Below are 12,466 nucleotides of genomic sequence, written 5' to 3'. Positions count from 1 at the left end.
GTGACATTTCAGGAACTGGTACACCACTTGGTCTGATTCGTCTTAGCCATTGGATCGCACTATTTTTATGATCTGACGGCCCAGATTGAACCATGAAGTGAAGTGTCCATTCATTATGCCTATTCACCAATTTCTGAACAGTCACAGCCATACGGATGCCACGCGTACACCTAACCGCCATGCAGGACGAAGGGACGCGACCTACCACTCGTGCGCCACCTTGTGCTGCCACGTCATCGAACCACGAGTCCATTTTCGAAAACTATAAGGCTCCCCAGCTCCTCGCGACGATGCGTACGTGCGAAGTGCCAAGTGCGCCTCTAAAGCGCCCAATGCGTACTTTGCGACGTGCGCGTGCCGGGACCGGGACCGGGTCCGAGTGGTGCGAAGCACCACTCTAGTGGTGACTAGCCTTTGGCTAGTTTGCTAGCCTTTGGCTAGCTAAAGTTAGCCAAGTGGTAGGTAACATATTAAATTATATATTATTTACACAACCCACTATATAAACAAGACTATTTTCTTGTAAACTTTCGATGTGGGACTCCTTTCCATATAAAAACCACTTAAAATGGGCTTATCAACATAGGGGCCTATATTGGAGACTTTTCCAATTCACTCAAATTAATTGTAATGACCCATATCATTAAATATTACATTTAATATTTTAAACCCAAATCAAACCCAAATCAAATTCAATTAATTCCAACAGCTTGTCGTTTCATTTATTGAAAAGGTCTTCCCTTTTCTGGAAAAACTATTTTGATGATCAAGAACATACCTAATTAGTTAAGGTACATTATATATTTCCTTAATTTTATGAACTTTGCTATATGTTTTATTATTATTTTTTGCACAAATCAACCACCATTCAAGTTTTTTTGTTTTTTGTTTTTGGCACAAATCAACCACTATTTAAGCTAAAGTGCTTTGAACTATGGACGATATAAAATATAAAATGCTATAATAATATGGAATACTATTAACAAAAGTATTTGAGTTAAAGAGTTATAGAAAGATGAGAGCTGGTTAACCACTTTATTCTCGTTTCTCGGATCAAGTGACAAGGGGCAACGCCAACCTTCTGGAATAGAGCTACAATATCTCACAATATATATAATTGTTGGTTTCACATAGTCATCCCATTCCGTTCCAGTGGGTAATTTTTGTTTTGATAGTTATTTTCTTGTCAAGGACAATAACGAATATTTGTGTCTATCCGTTGAACTTGCTGCTTCACTTCGAATATTTGTGTTGATAATTTTTATGATTTGTGTTCGATGATATTTGAGGACATTTTTATTTATTTGAATTTTTACCCCAATTCGATCCATTACTCTTTGCCTTTATCAATTTAATATAGACCGATTATTCCAACATTAAGTTTGTACTTCAATATAAATACTTCTTTTGATAGGTACACTACAATATAAATATTCTAGTATTAAATTTGCAACAAGTTCATTGACACTGTCATTCATGGAGGAATTTGAAGAAAAATTGGTTGGTGAATGTAGCCACGTTTTGTAGGGACTATTTGGCTGTAGGGTTGTTGGGCTAATGTTTGGGTATAATCTGAGGCTCAAAGGAGGCTTTCATGGACTAAGGGGTGAAGATCATGGACTTCACCACCATGCTTTTGTATCTGTAGGAGTTTTATTGTAAATCATAATGGAAAATCACATTTCATCTGTGGGTACGGTGGACCTTTGATCAATGTATTTGTTGATTGTAATGTTAGAATGGTTTAAGTTACGGATGACAACGAGCCGAGCCCGGTCGAGAGCCGAAAATCAAGGCTCGGGTTCTGCTCAAGCTTTTTGAAGACGAGCTTTTTTCGGGTCGAGCCGAGCCGATTCAATTTTTTTTCTTTTTCTCCTTTTTTTTTTCCCTTTAAAAGGCAGCTGGCTACCTTTGTTTAAAGGCGCTAGATTGCCTTTACAAAGGTAGCAGCCAATTGCCTTACGTTTTTTTTTTCAAGCCACATGGGCCGGCTTGGGCTCGGCCCGACACCCCAAAATAAGCCAACAGCCCTTTATTAGCAAAAGCAAACAAACATTCATGGTTAGAAAATAGAGTAGTCAATTGATTGCATATTACAGTAACTTAAACATAGAGTCGAGCAACTCTTAACCTAAGCAATAATCATAAATCACATAACTAACATTTTTTATCGATGTCCAACAATCAGTAGTCACACAAACTCTGTGAATTTTAGGAAAAATATCTTATATGACATTGTCATCCTTGAAGGAAATATAAATTTTGGAAAAATATCTTGTATAATTGAAAACCTTCATCTTTTACCTGCCGAAAAGGTAACTCAAACAATATGAGTAACTTGTAATTTGTTCTCTAAGCTTTTTCTGAACAAACTTGATAGGTTCTTATACCCTTAGAAAGTTCACAAATTTTATACGTACTATAGCCAGTCATTTTCTTTTGCTTTTTGTCTTGTACGGATACTTTTTGCACAACTGCGTGATGTGATTCAAAATGATGCTTATACTTCTCATCTACTCAAATTTTAAAATGATCGCACACCTCGGACCTTTTATTTGCCTTCTTGCCTTTCTCATCCACTTTCATATCTTTAGGGCCATCCTCTTCCAGAATTGCATCATTGGCCAGGGGTGAACGCAGTTCGGTTTGGGCGGTTTATGTTATATTTTTAACTCAAATTATTTTATGTGGTTTGAAATTTTTTCAAACCAAACCAAACGATTTTATTTTTCGAATCAAACCAAACCATACCAAACCAAACCATAATTTACGATTTTGTTCGGTTTTAATCTGCAATTTGCCTATCGACATTATAGTAATATATTTAATATAAGTTAACATATAAGTTTAAACAAGAACTAATAATGTTAAATGTTAAATTACATTCATATTTACAATGAAACCCATGAATAAATTATTTTCAAAGTTGGTTGTTAAAAGATGTTAATAGAACAAATATATATTTGTTCAATTTTATTTACCTTTTCTTGTTTGACATTCATATTGCCATATAGTAATTGGTAAAGATAAAATTACATTCTCCTATTATTTTTTGGTTAAAACTCATTTCGTCTTGCCAATGAGATGATAAATAAGAATTGAATCGGATATATTTAGATGTACAAAAATTGATAGAGTATTGACTTATTGTGAATTGACGAATTCCACTCTTTAATTACTTTATGAAAGTAGAAGGTAGTAGTACTAATTAGAAAACTTTAACATTTTTACACAATCAATACGATCCGTCCTTCGTTCTTTCCAAACAACAAACAAGTTCATTAATCATCTTGGCACATAAACAATTATTTTTCTATCCAAACTACAATTCACAAGCATATAATAAGTTCAAAAACAACAAATAAAAGAAAGAACAACAAAAAATGACTTAAAATGAGAATCTGAGACTTATCGAAAGAGTAGAGAAAAAGAGGTGTTTAGGTAGATTTAGCATATTAACAGGCAAAGGAGATTGGTGATTCGTTCAGCAATGGCAAACAAGAGTCAAATGAGAGTTTATGTTAGGGCTTCTGAAACTTTGTACGTGATTTGCTAACGTAATTTTGTTGAATTATGATTCGGATGGTTGAAAATATATGTTTTTTTTTCCCATTTTCATATGATTTTGGAATAATTTTAGTTTAGTTTAGATATCAGGTGAGGACATGCGTTGTGAACTTATTAAATCATTAACCAATAATAATGAAACTAATTTACTTTCTATGATTATTTCAATAGTGCTATACAAGGAATCTTTTTCCCAAAATTTGTAATTCCTTAAAGAAATATTATCTGAGTTTGTTTGACTACTGATTGTTGGATGTTGATACAAACTATTAATTATTTTTCTTTAACTGCTTATTGGATTGATAATGATTGGAGACTGAAAAGGACTATAAGTTTCATTTAAGTCCCAAGCCATAAAGGACGTATGGTAGGATATGAGTTGATTTCTTGTCTTAATGATTGGGAAATCAATAAGATTTTTTATGTGTTTGTTTATAATGCCTTATCCAATGATGTAGTATTATTGAAATTGAAGAGTTGTTTTGAGGAAAAGAAGAACGATCTAGTAATGGACAGATAAATGCTTCATATGAATTTTTGTGCTCATATTGAGAATCTTATTGTTTGTGATGGCTTGAAAGAAATAAGCCATGCTATTTCATCTATTCGTAATGCAGTAAGAGTTTTTAGTCCTGAGATTGAAAGAACTTTTTGATTTTTAAAGGGTATAAGAAAAAATGAACTTGAAGTAATGGCAAAATGGGCAGCGAATGAAAATAATCAATAGCGGGCTATTTTGGACTATCAAATTAATTGTCAATGACAACATGACAACTACTCCAATATTACACGCCAGACAGCTACAAACAACTTTGAATTGAAGCCAGAATGGTGTACAGAATCAGTTTAAGTATCTTCACTAGATAATCCTAATGCTCACCTGGCTTCTTTTCTGGAGATTTGTGATACCATGAAAATGAAAGGCATTAAAGACGCAATTAGACTGCATTTGTTTTCCTTCTCCTTAAGGGATAAAGCAAAAAAGTATGATTTCAATCATTGTCGAATAGATCTATCACTACTTGGGAGGGATTTGGCTCGATATGATACCTTCTAAAGGGAAACCATCATTAGAAAACATCTTGGAAACTTTTATTTCGGAGATATGGTCGAGATGCAACAAAGATGATTCTCATTTAGACAATATTGAGACTCATATAACCAATATGGGAGCTACAATGAAGAATCTTGAGGTGTAGATTGGTCAGTTGGCTACATCAATAAATTCTCAATCGAACCGAAAGTTTCTAGGCGATACAAAGGTAAACCCGTAGGAGCATTGCAAGGCTATCACATTAAGAAGCAATAAAGAAGTTGGAGAGAGCATGCTTATAGAGGGATCGATTTTTACACTTTATTAAGGAAGAAAATACTATTGCAATACAGGAGATGTAGGAAGAGAAAACCAATAAGGCTCCTAAGCATAATTTTATCTTATTCTCTAATAATCAAATCATCAAATCAACATTTTGTTTCCACACAGATTTTAGAAGAATGCATAGTTTGCCAAGTCTTTGGATATTTTTAAGAAAATCCACATTAATATCTTATCTGTCGATGTCATAGAACTGATGTCAAACTATGTCAAATTTATGAAAGATTTGATGTCAAAGAAGATTAAGTTAAAGGAATATGAAATAGTGAGATTGACAAAGAAATGTAGTGTTATTCCCTAAAAGAAGCTCCCTTAGAAATTGAAAGATCTTGGAAGCTTCACTATTTCTTGCACAATAGGTAGTTTTTCCTTCAATAAAGCACTCTATGATATTAGACCTAGCATCAATCTGATATCCTTATACAGTATTCAAGAAGTTGAGTCTCGATAAAGTAAAGCCAACAACAGTCATTTTGCAGCTAGTTGATAGATCCCTTACATACCCACGAGTGATCATTGAAGATGTATGTATTGGTGAAAGTTGATGAATTCATCTTTCCAGCTAATTGTTTAATATTGGAAATGGAAGAAAATTAGTAGATTCCATTGATACTTGAAAATCGGTAGAGCTCTTTGATAACCCAAAAATAGCTAACTAAGAGTAGGGTGAATTGGTTGTTAAAAACTTTTTTGATAATAAATTCAAATTTAAACAAATTTGATAGCAAATAAATCTATGAAATAATTATGTACAAAATTAATAAGTAAAAAGAAAGAGAGCACAAACAATATAATTGTGGAGGTTCAATCTCAACCAATGATCTACGTCCTCCGTTACCAAACTCTACGTCATGAAAAGGTCTTTTTCACTATATATATTGACATATGGTGCAATCCAATCTTTACAATACTTCTGATGACTAATCAAAGGAGCACCAATCCTTATTCAATATAGAATTTTACGGGGCCTCTATATGACCCACAAATTCAAAGGGTAATAATTTTACAATTTGAAACTTCTCTTTCAAGAAATGATATAATCAAAATTGAGTACCAAGAGAGAAATATGTTAATTCAACCAAATATTTTTCAATAAATAAATGATTTGATAAAAATAAATTAGGTGTGTATTCAATAATTTGGCTCAAGAGTATCAAACTTTAATGCTCTCAACAGTGTTAAAATGAATGCAAAGTGATGTGGTATTTGTAGCAGTTAAAAAGCAAAGTTTCTGACCAATTGGACGACTCAATGAGACCATTTAATACCGAACTAGCCGTTAGAATTCAAAACGGTTAAAAATTGGATTGTTGGATAAATCAGACGCTCGCTTAGACAGAATTTTCCTTGATTTTTCCTTCTTTGATCGTTTTGAAAAATGTGGTCTTTTGAAGGCATTCTCACTTTATTTTTCAAGATAAGTGACATATATGAGAAGTTTAAATATCAAGCTGAGATTCTTACCTCTTGAAAATTAACTTTTAGATAGTATCATTATAAAATAATTATTTCTCATGCATAAAGATTCTTCTTGAGTTTTGAATGATTCATTGCTAACAATTAAAGTATTTTACCTTTACACTTGAATTCAAATAATATCTTCGATGTTTAACTTGATGAGGTGTATTGATTGATTTGGCATCCATGCTCGGCGTCCATCTTGATTTTCATTGGGTGCCAATTTGCGATTCTTTTGATAACGACCTTTTTGTCTTCAATTGATCAAGTTTGCCACAATAGCTATAAAGATTTGAATTCAATTGTTAGAGATAAAAGTAATTTGTTTGTTATAATCAAAACGTAAAATCAACCGTTAGTCAACACTCTTAGTTGACATTGCTCATCAATGAAGAAGAAGTTATTTCAACATCTATGGCCATGAAATTTCATAAAAAGACACCAATACTTGAATTAACTTCACTTGATTCTGTGTTAAAGCAATAGAAGAGGTCTTTGATGTCCATTAGAGTATAGTATGGTGATTAGTGCAACAAAAGAAGACATTACTACTGTTGGAGGTTATATAAAAGAGCAAAGACTAGGTTGATTGTATATTGGCTCTTGAAGCTTTTCCAATTAAAAGTAATCCATCACAGATTGAGGATATTTAGTTGCCTATTAGTCTTGATGAGGCTAAGAGGATTGTAAGTATTGAATATGAGTTTAAGAAAGACCAACTTCGTTATGCATTTTTTTGTATGAGGATTCTACTTCGCTGGTGACTAAATCTTCATCACTTACCAAAGATGAAAAGGAAAAATAGCTAAAGTGTTGTATTTACTAGTTTTAGACCGTGGTCAAGAACGACAACAATGAGTTGATTCCTACAAGAACTGTAACAAGTTGGAGGGTTTGTATTGACAGCAAGATGTTAAACAAAGCAACAAGAAAATATCTTTTTACTCCCGTTCACTGATCAAGAAAAGACTACTTCCACTTGCCCTTAACTTTTTACTTTTCGACTTATGCCTTCTGGTTTATGTAATGCCCAGCTACTCTTTAGAGATTCATGATTTGTAGACATGGTAGAGGAAATAGCTTCTCTATTATTGATATATCTTTTGATGATTACCTTCACAACCTCTCTTCGGTGTTATAAGTTGTCAAGTAAAAAAAAAATAGTTATTAACTGAGAGAAATGTCATTTCATGGTAAAAGAGGGGAGTGTGCTAAGCCACTATGAAAATCTAAGAGATTGGAAGTTGACAGAGCGAAGATTGATATGACAGAATTCAAAGTTTCTTAGGACATACTGAGTTCCCTATGAGGTTCATTAAAGATTTCTCAAAGCTATGCAACTTTCTAGAGAAAGATATACTATCTTCGTGTTTGATGAAGAATTTCAAGACATTTGATATAATCAAGGAGAAGTTGATTACTGCCCCAGTTATGATGGATTGGAGTCAACCACTTTAGGTCATATGATGCCAGAGATCATATAGTTGGAACAATACTCGGACAACGATTTGATAAGTAAGAATCTTTTGAGCCATTTACTATGCTAGGAAAACTCTGAATGGAGCTTAACTTAATTACACCACAATGGAAAAAGAGATGTTAATGGTGGTCTATGCTTGCCATAAATTTCGTCACTATCTCATTAGCACCAAGGTGATAATCTACACACATGCAGCAATCCTATATTTTTTTGCGAAGAAGGATACAAAACCTCATTTAATTTTGTGGATCTTGTTGCTAGAAGAGTTTGATGTAGAGATTTGGCACAAGAAATGCATTAAAAATGTAGTGGTCGATCATCTTGTGTGGCTAGAGAATGAAAAAGTGAATGATAAAAGTCAAATCCAAGAGACTGACTCTTCTTACCAGTTTCACAGAAACTCACATGGTATGCTAATTTTGTTAATTACTTGGCCTGTGGGAAGATGCCAAAAGAAGAAATTCTTAGGAGAATAGACTTCATGGGTCCTTTCCCATATTCCTTTGGCCAAGTGTATATTCTACTTGTTGTGGACTATGTTTCAAAGTGTGGGTAGAAGCTTTTGTTTACACACCAACAAACGATACAAAAGTTATCTTGAAATTTATAAAGAAAAATATCTTTTCAAATTTCTACAAGCAAAGTATTAGTTGACACTTGGCTATCATCCCCAATCAAATCGGTAAACAGAGACCTCCAACGGGAAGGTAAAACAAATTTTGGAGAAGATAGTAAACAATAAACTATTAGGAGCTAGATAAGATATTATGGGTATACCGAATGACATTCAAAACATCAATTGGAATGTCACAATAGCAGTTGCTATTTAGAAAAGCATGTCACTTAATGGTGCAATTAGAGCATCGAGCCTACTGGGCTATGAAAAAACTGAACTTTGTTATGAAAATAGGTCCAAATCGTCGTCTTCAACTTGATAAACAAGAGGAGTTTCGAAACAAGGAATAAACTAAGAAGTGGCATGACAAGATGATCTTAAGGAGAGAATTCAAGTGAGGAGAAGTGCTCTTCAATTTTCGCTTGAAGCTTTTCCCATGAAAGCTTAAATCACGTTGGTTGGGACCATTTATCGTTTATAAAGTGTTTCCTTTTGGAGTGTTGAAATTGTCGAGCAAAGTAGATTATGGTCAAAGATTGAAGCATTGTTGTGGAAGAAATCTCTCTTTGAGAATCAACCTAGAACCACATCAACGTCAAGCTAATGATGATAAGCGCTTCTTGGGAGGCAACTATTTAAATTTTAGTTTCAACACTTTTGTATTGATCTTAACACTTTTCTTTTGATTGTATGTTTCAAATCTCAAGTTTGGGGATGAAGGCATGATGGGTTTAAAAAAAAAAAAAATTATATATATATATATATATATATATATGTATGTATGTATGTATGTATGTATGTTAATAATGATGAGAGAAGTAGAGCCAACTAAGAAATGCCGCAAAGCCAAATACTCAATACACACTCTATCTCCCTCCCCCATTTTTTTAATAGAAAAACCCCCCCAAATCCCACCTCAAATGATGTTCTCTTCTTTCCCCTCTCTCACGAGAAGAACCCCTAAAAATTCCCCTTATCTCCTCCAAAATTGCATCACTCTTTTCAAATTTTCTACCATCAACCTTCAAGTCTTCTCTTCTCAAACTTAAATCCTTCCATCCCTACAAAAATACAAACCATAACCAAGTTCATCAAATATTTGGCCCCCCAACATTTACCCTTAACTCGAACCCAAACATATTTTCCTTCAAATTGTTGGTAATTATTGTTGGCAGTTGATGGATAAGTTGGGTGTTTGGATTTTGGTTTTGTGGTGGATATTGATTGTTGATTTTGGGTTTGCGGTGGATTACATAGAAGAAAGTATTGACCCCGACAAGATATTCAAAGTGTTGGCAAATGAATGGAAACGGTCATCTATAGATGTGGCTAACTTTCCCACATTAGTTATGATTTTAGAGTGCAAGATAAGTGAAGTGGCCAAGGAAAAGACAATATTTAATTACGCAATTCAACGTGGTTACTCAAATGTTTGGAAAACTTGTTCATGATTCATCAAGGGCTCAACTAGTGTACCTCAACCTTCTCAGGCACCTCCTCCACCTCCACCGGTCAGCTTTAAGCCATGTATTGCATATGACACAATGGCACAATGACACATTGGAGGAAATGCAATATTAGAATGAATTTAACTCGCTATTGGCTTCCACCCACTCTAATTGTACTTTTCCATAATCACTGTTGTTCCCATACCATTTGTACACTCCAGCTCTGCCCAGCCAAGACATATGATGTCTTCATTGGAATCAATAAATATACTTGAAAATTTGTGCCATTTTATAGATTATAATTCAATTATGTGTTTGAGTAAATTCTTGCTTATCCTTGTGAAATGTGATGATACTTATGCAGGAGAACTGAGTTTAGCTTTGTACATAAATAGGTTTATTCACATAACCTAGGTTGAAATAGAAGACTTGATTCTCAATCACTTAAAACTTTTACATATTAAAACCTTAACACCATTTATAGTATAATTTGGAATGGTCGAGCCACTAAAAGAGAATCACTAGACTTGTGTTGATTCCATGCTTGATTAGAAAGAAAATATATGTGTGGAGTGTCTTTAACTATCAATTATGATATAATGGATATGCTAGGGATCTAAGCCCAGTTTAAATTTGCCCTGGAAGAAGAGAAAAAACGGCATTGCACTTGTTAAGTTCTTAAGTTGAGTTAGTACTTTCGTTGGGAAGTTATCGACTAAAAGAACGTTCGTTACAAGGGTCAAGAAGGGGATCATGAGCTATGAATATATCAAAATAAGCAAATAAATGTGCAATTTTGATTGAATTGAGTGCTAGGGCATTCAAGCTTATATTAAGCAATTCAAACCCTCTAGTTATCTAAGCCCCCACAATAAGTAGTAATTTAAAAAAAAAAAAAAACCTTAGAATACCCTTTCAAAAAAGAATAAAAAAATTTTTGGGGGTTCAGAAAAAGAGTAAAAGAAAATAAGTTTGGAGTGTGTGAATCCCACAAGCGATGAAATAATATATTTGACTATTAAGGTTAGGAGTTCCTGAGATATAAAAGCACGAGCTATCTGAACTTATTTTACGTGTTATAATTTTGTTTGTATGCTAAGTCTTTTCTTTTTGTTTGCTCGAGTACTGGTAAAATATTATGTTGGGAGGCTGTTTGATGAGTGTATGTAAATCACTCATATTTTCGATGCCACTTAATCTTGATATTATGTTTGTCTTTTATAGTTTTAGAATTTTTTGATATGTTGGATCATGTTATTTTATAGGTTAGGTGATTTGGTGAAACAATGAGTTTTGGAACTTAAAATGGAGCTAAAGTTGATAAGATCGTGAATTGGAATGAAACAGAAGAGAAACAATTGCAGAAGATTGGCATTGCGAGCTATGTGGTGCCCTAGCATCGCTTTTCGGGTGAAATTATGGGACATTGTAGTCCCAGTGCTACCCATATGGCGCCCCAATTTCAGTGCCACGAACTTGTTCAAGTATAATCCTCTAAAGTCCTAGTCAAAGAATGAGTTCAAAATCAACTGACTATGACTTATCACAAGGGCTGAGTTGAGACAAGTTTGTCTCAACCCTAATCAAGCATTATTTATCAACCTATCATTCTCATATATGTCTTTGACTTCATTTGAGCTTAATTTCCTTTAAATACTTTTGTCTTTAAATACTGCATATTTGATTTCATCCATAAATCTATTTTCGTCCCTATGAGTTCTAGTCTCAGTAAGAATGCTAGTTCTTACTGTTCATATATTAGCCGAGCCAGATAAAATAGATTAGATATAAATGAGTAAAAAAAAAAGAAAAAGAAAAAGGAATACTTTTTAAGTATAACCTGATCCCAATATGTATGATAGAATCAAAGTGATTCTTACTTCAATCCAAGCGCGAATCTAAATCTTTTGAGTTTAGTGAAGGCTGAGCAAGTTTTGACCCAATTCAAACATGAGTCCAAGTGAGTCTCATCTTGACCTCATTTGAGGGCCACGTCAAGTCCAAGTATCAATCTAGTTTGAGCATTCCTAATCTAGAGGATAGAGTCACGCGTCAAAAACTGGTATTTTATTAACCGAGCACAAGAAAATCTTTAATGTCATCTAAGAATAATTTATCCTAAGGATATTCTAATTCATATGCTTAATTCCTCTTTAACAACTTGCAAATGGAAACATGAAATTAACATCTCAAAAAAAACTGTGAAAAGGAGTTATTATGATTGGAAAAATATCAAACCTTTGGTAAGAATTCCTTCATTGCACATTGAGTGTTACGTTTGGACTTCTAAATGATCTTCTAAATCACGACAAGTTGATGGAGTGCTAAATGTCCACACGTGCTAAAAGTATTAATAGAAACCAAATTAGGAAAATACATTTAATGATTTTCACTGGTAGTACAACCAAATAATTCAGTACTTGATTGCTTAGAAAGGGAATTAAGTAAACACACAAAGATCTTTAAAGGATGTTGGATTTTTTTATATCCAATAAATTCCGAATTATGATGTTAACATGGGA

The 12,466-nt window shown here is 33.6% G+C and overlaps 1 long non-coding RNA gene across 2 annotated transcripts in view; it reads right to left on the bottom strand.

Annotated features, from left to right (window-relative positions):
- The window catches only part of LOC111401356, a 30,919-nt gene that overhangs the window by 8,230 nt on the left and 10,223 nt on the right, over window positions 1-12,466 (bottom strand). The window contains exon 3 of one of the 2 annotated variants that reach the window (XR_002703995.1): window positions 6,044-6,682. The exons of the other annotated variant lie outside the window; for it this stretch is intronic. This is a non-coding gene — a long non-coding RNA (uncharacterized LOC111401356). Of the gene's footprint in view, window positions 1-6,043; window positions 6,683-12,466 lie in introns of those variants that run through there. 2 annotated transcript variants of the gene reach the window in all.

The sequence above is a fragment of the Olea europaea genome, chromosome 10, assembly GCF_002742605.1.
Source record: "Olea europaea var. sylvestris chromosome 10, O_europaea_v1, whole genome shotgun sequence".
NCBI classification, from domain to species: Eukaryota; Viridiplantae; Streptophyta; class Magnoliopsida; order Lamiales; family Oleaceae; genus Olea; species Olea europaea.
Note: the sequence above shows the minus strand (reverse complement) of the source record. Positions and strands in the feature narration are given on the sequence as shown.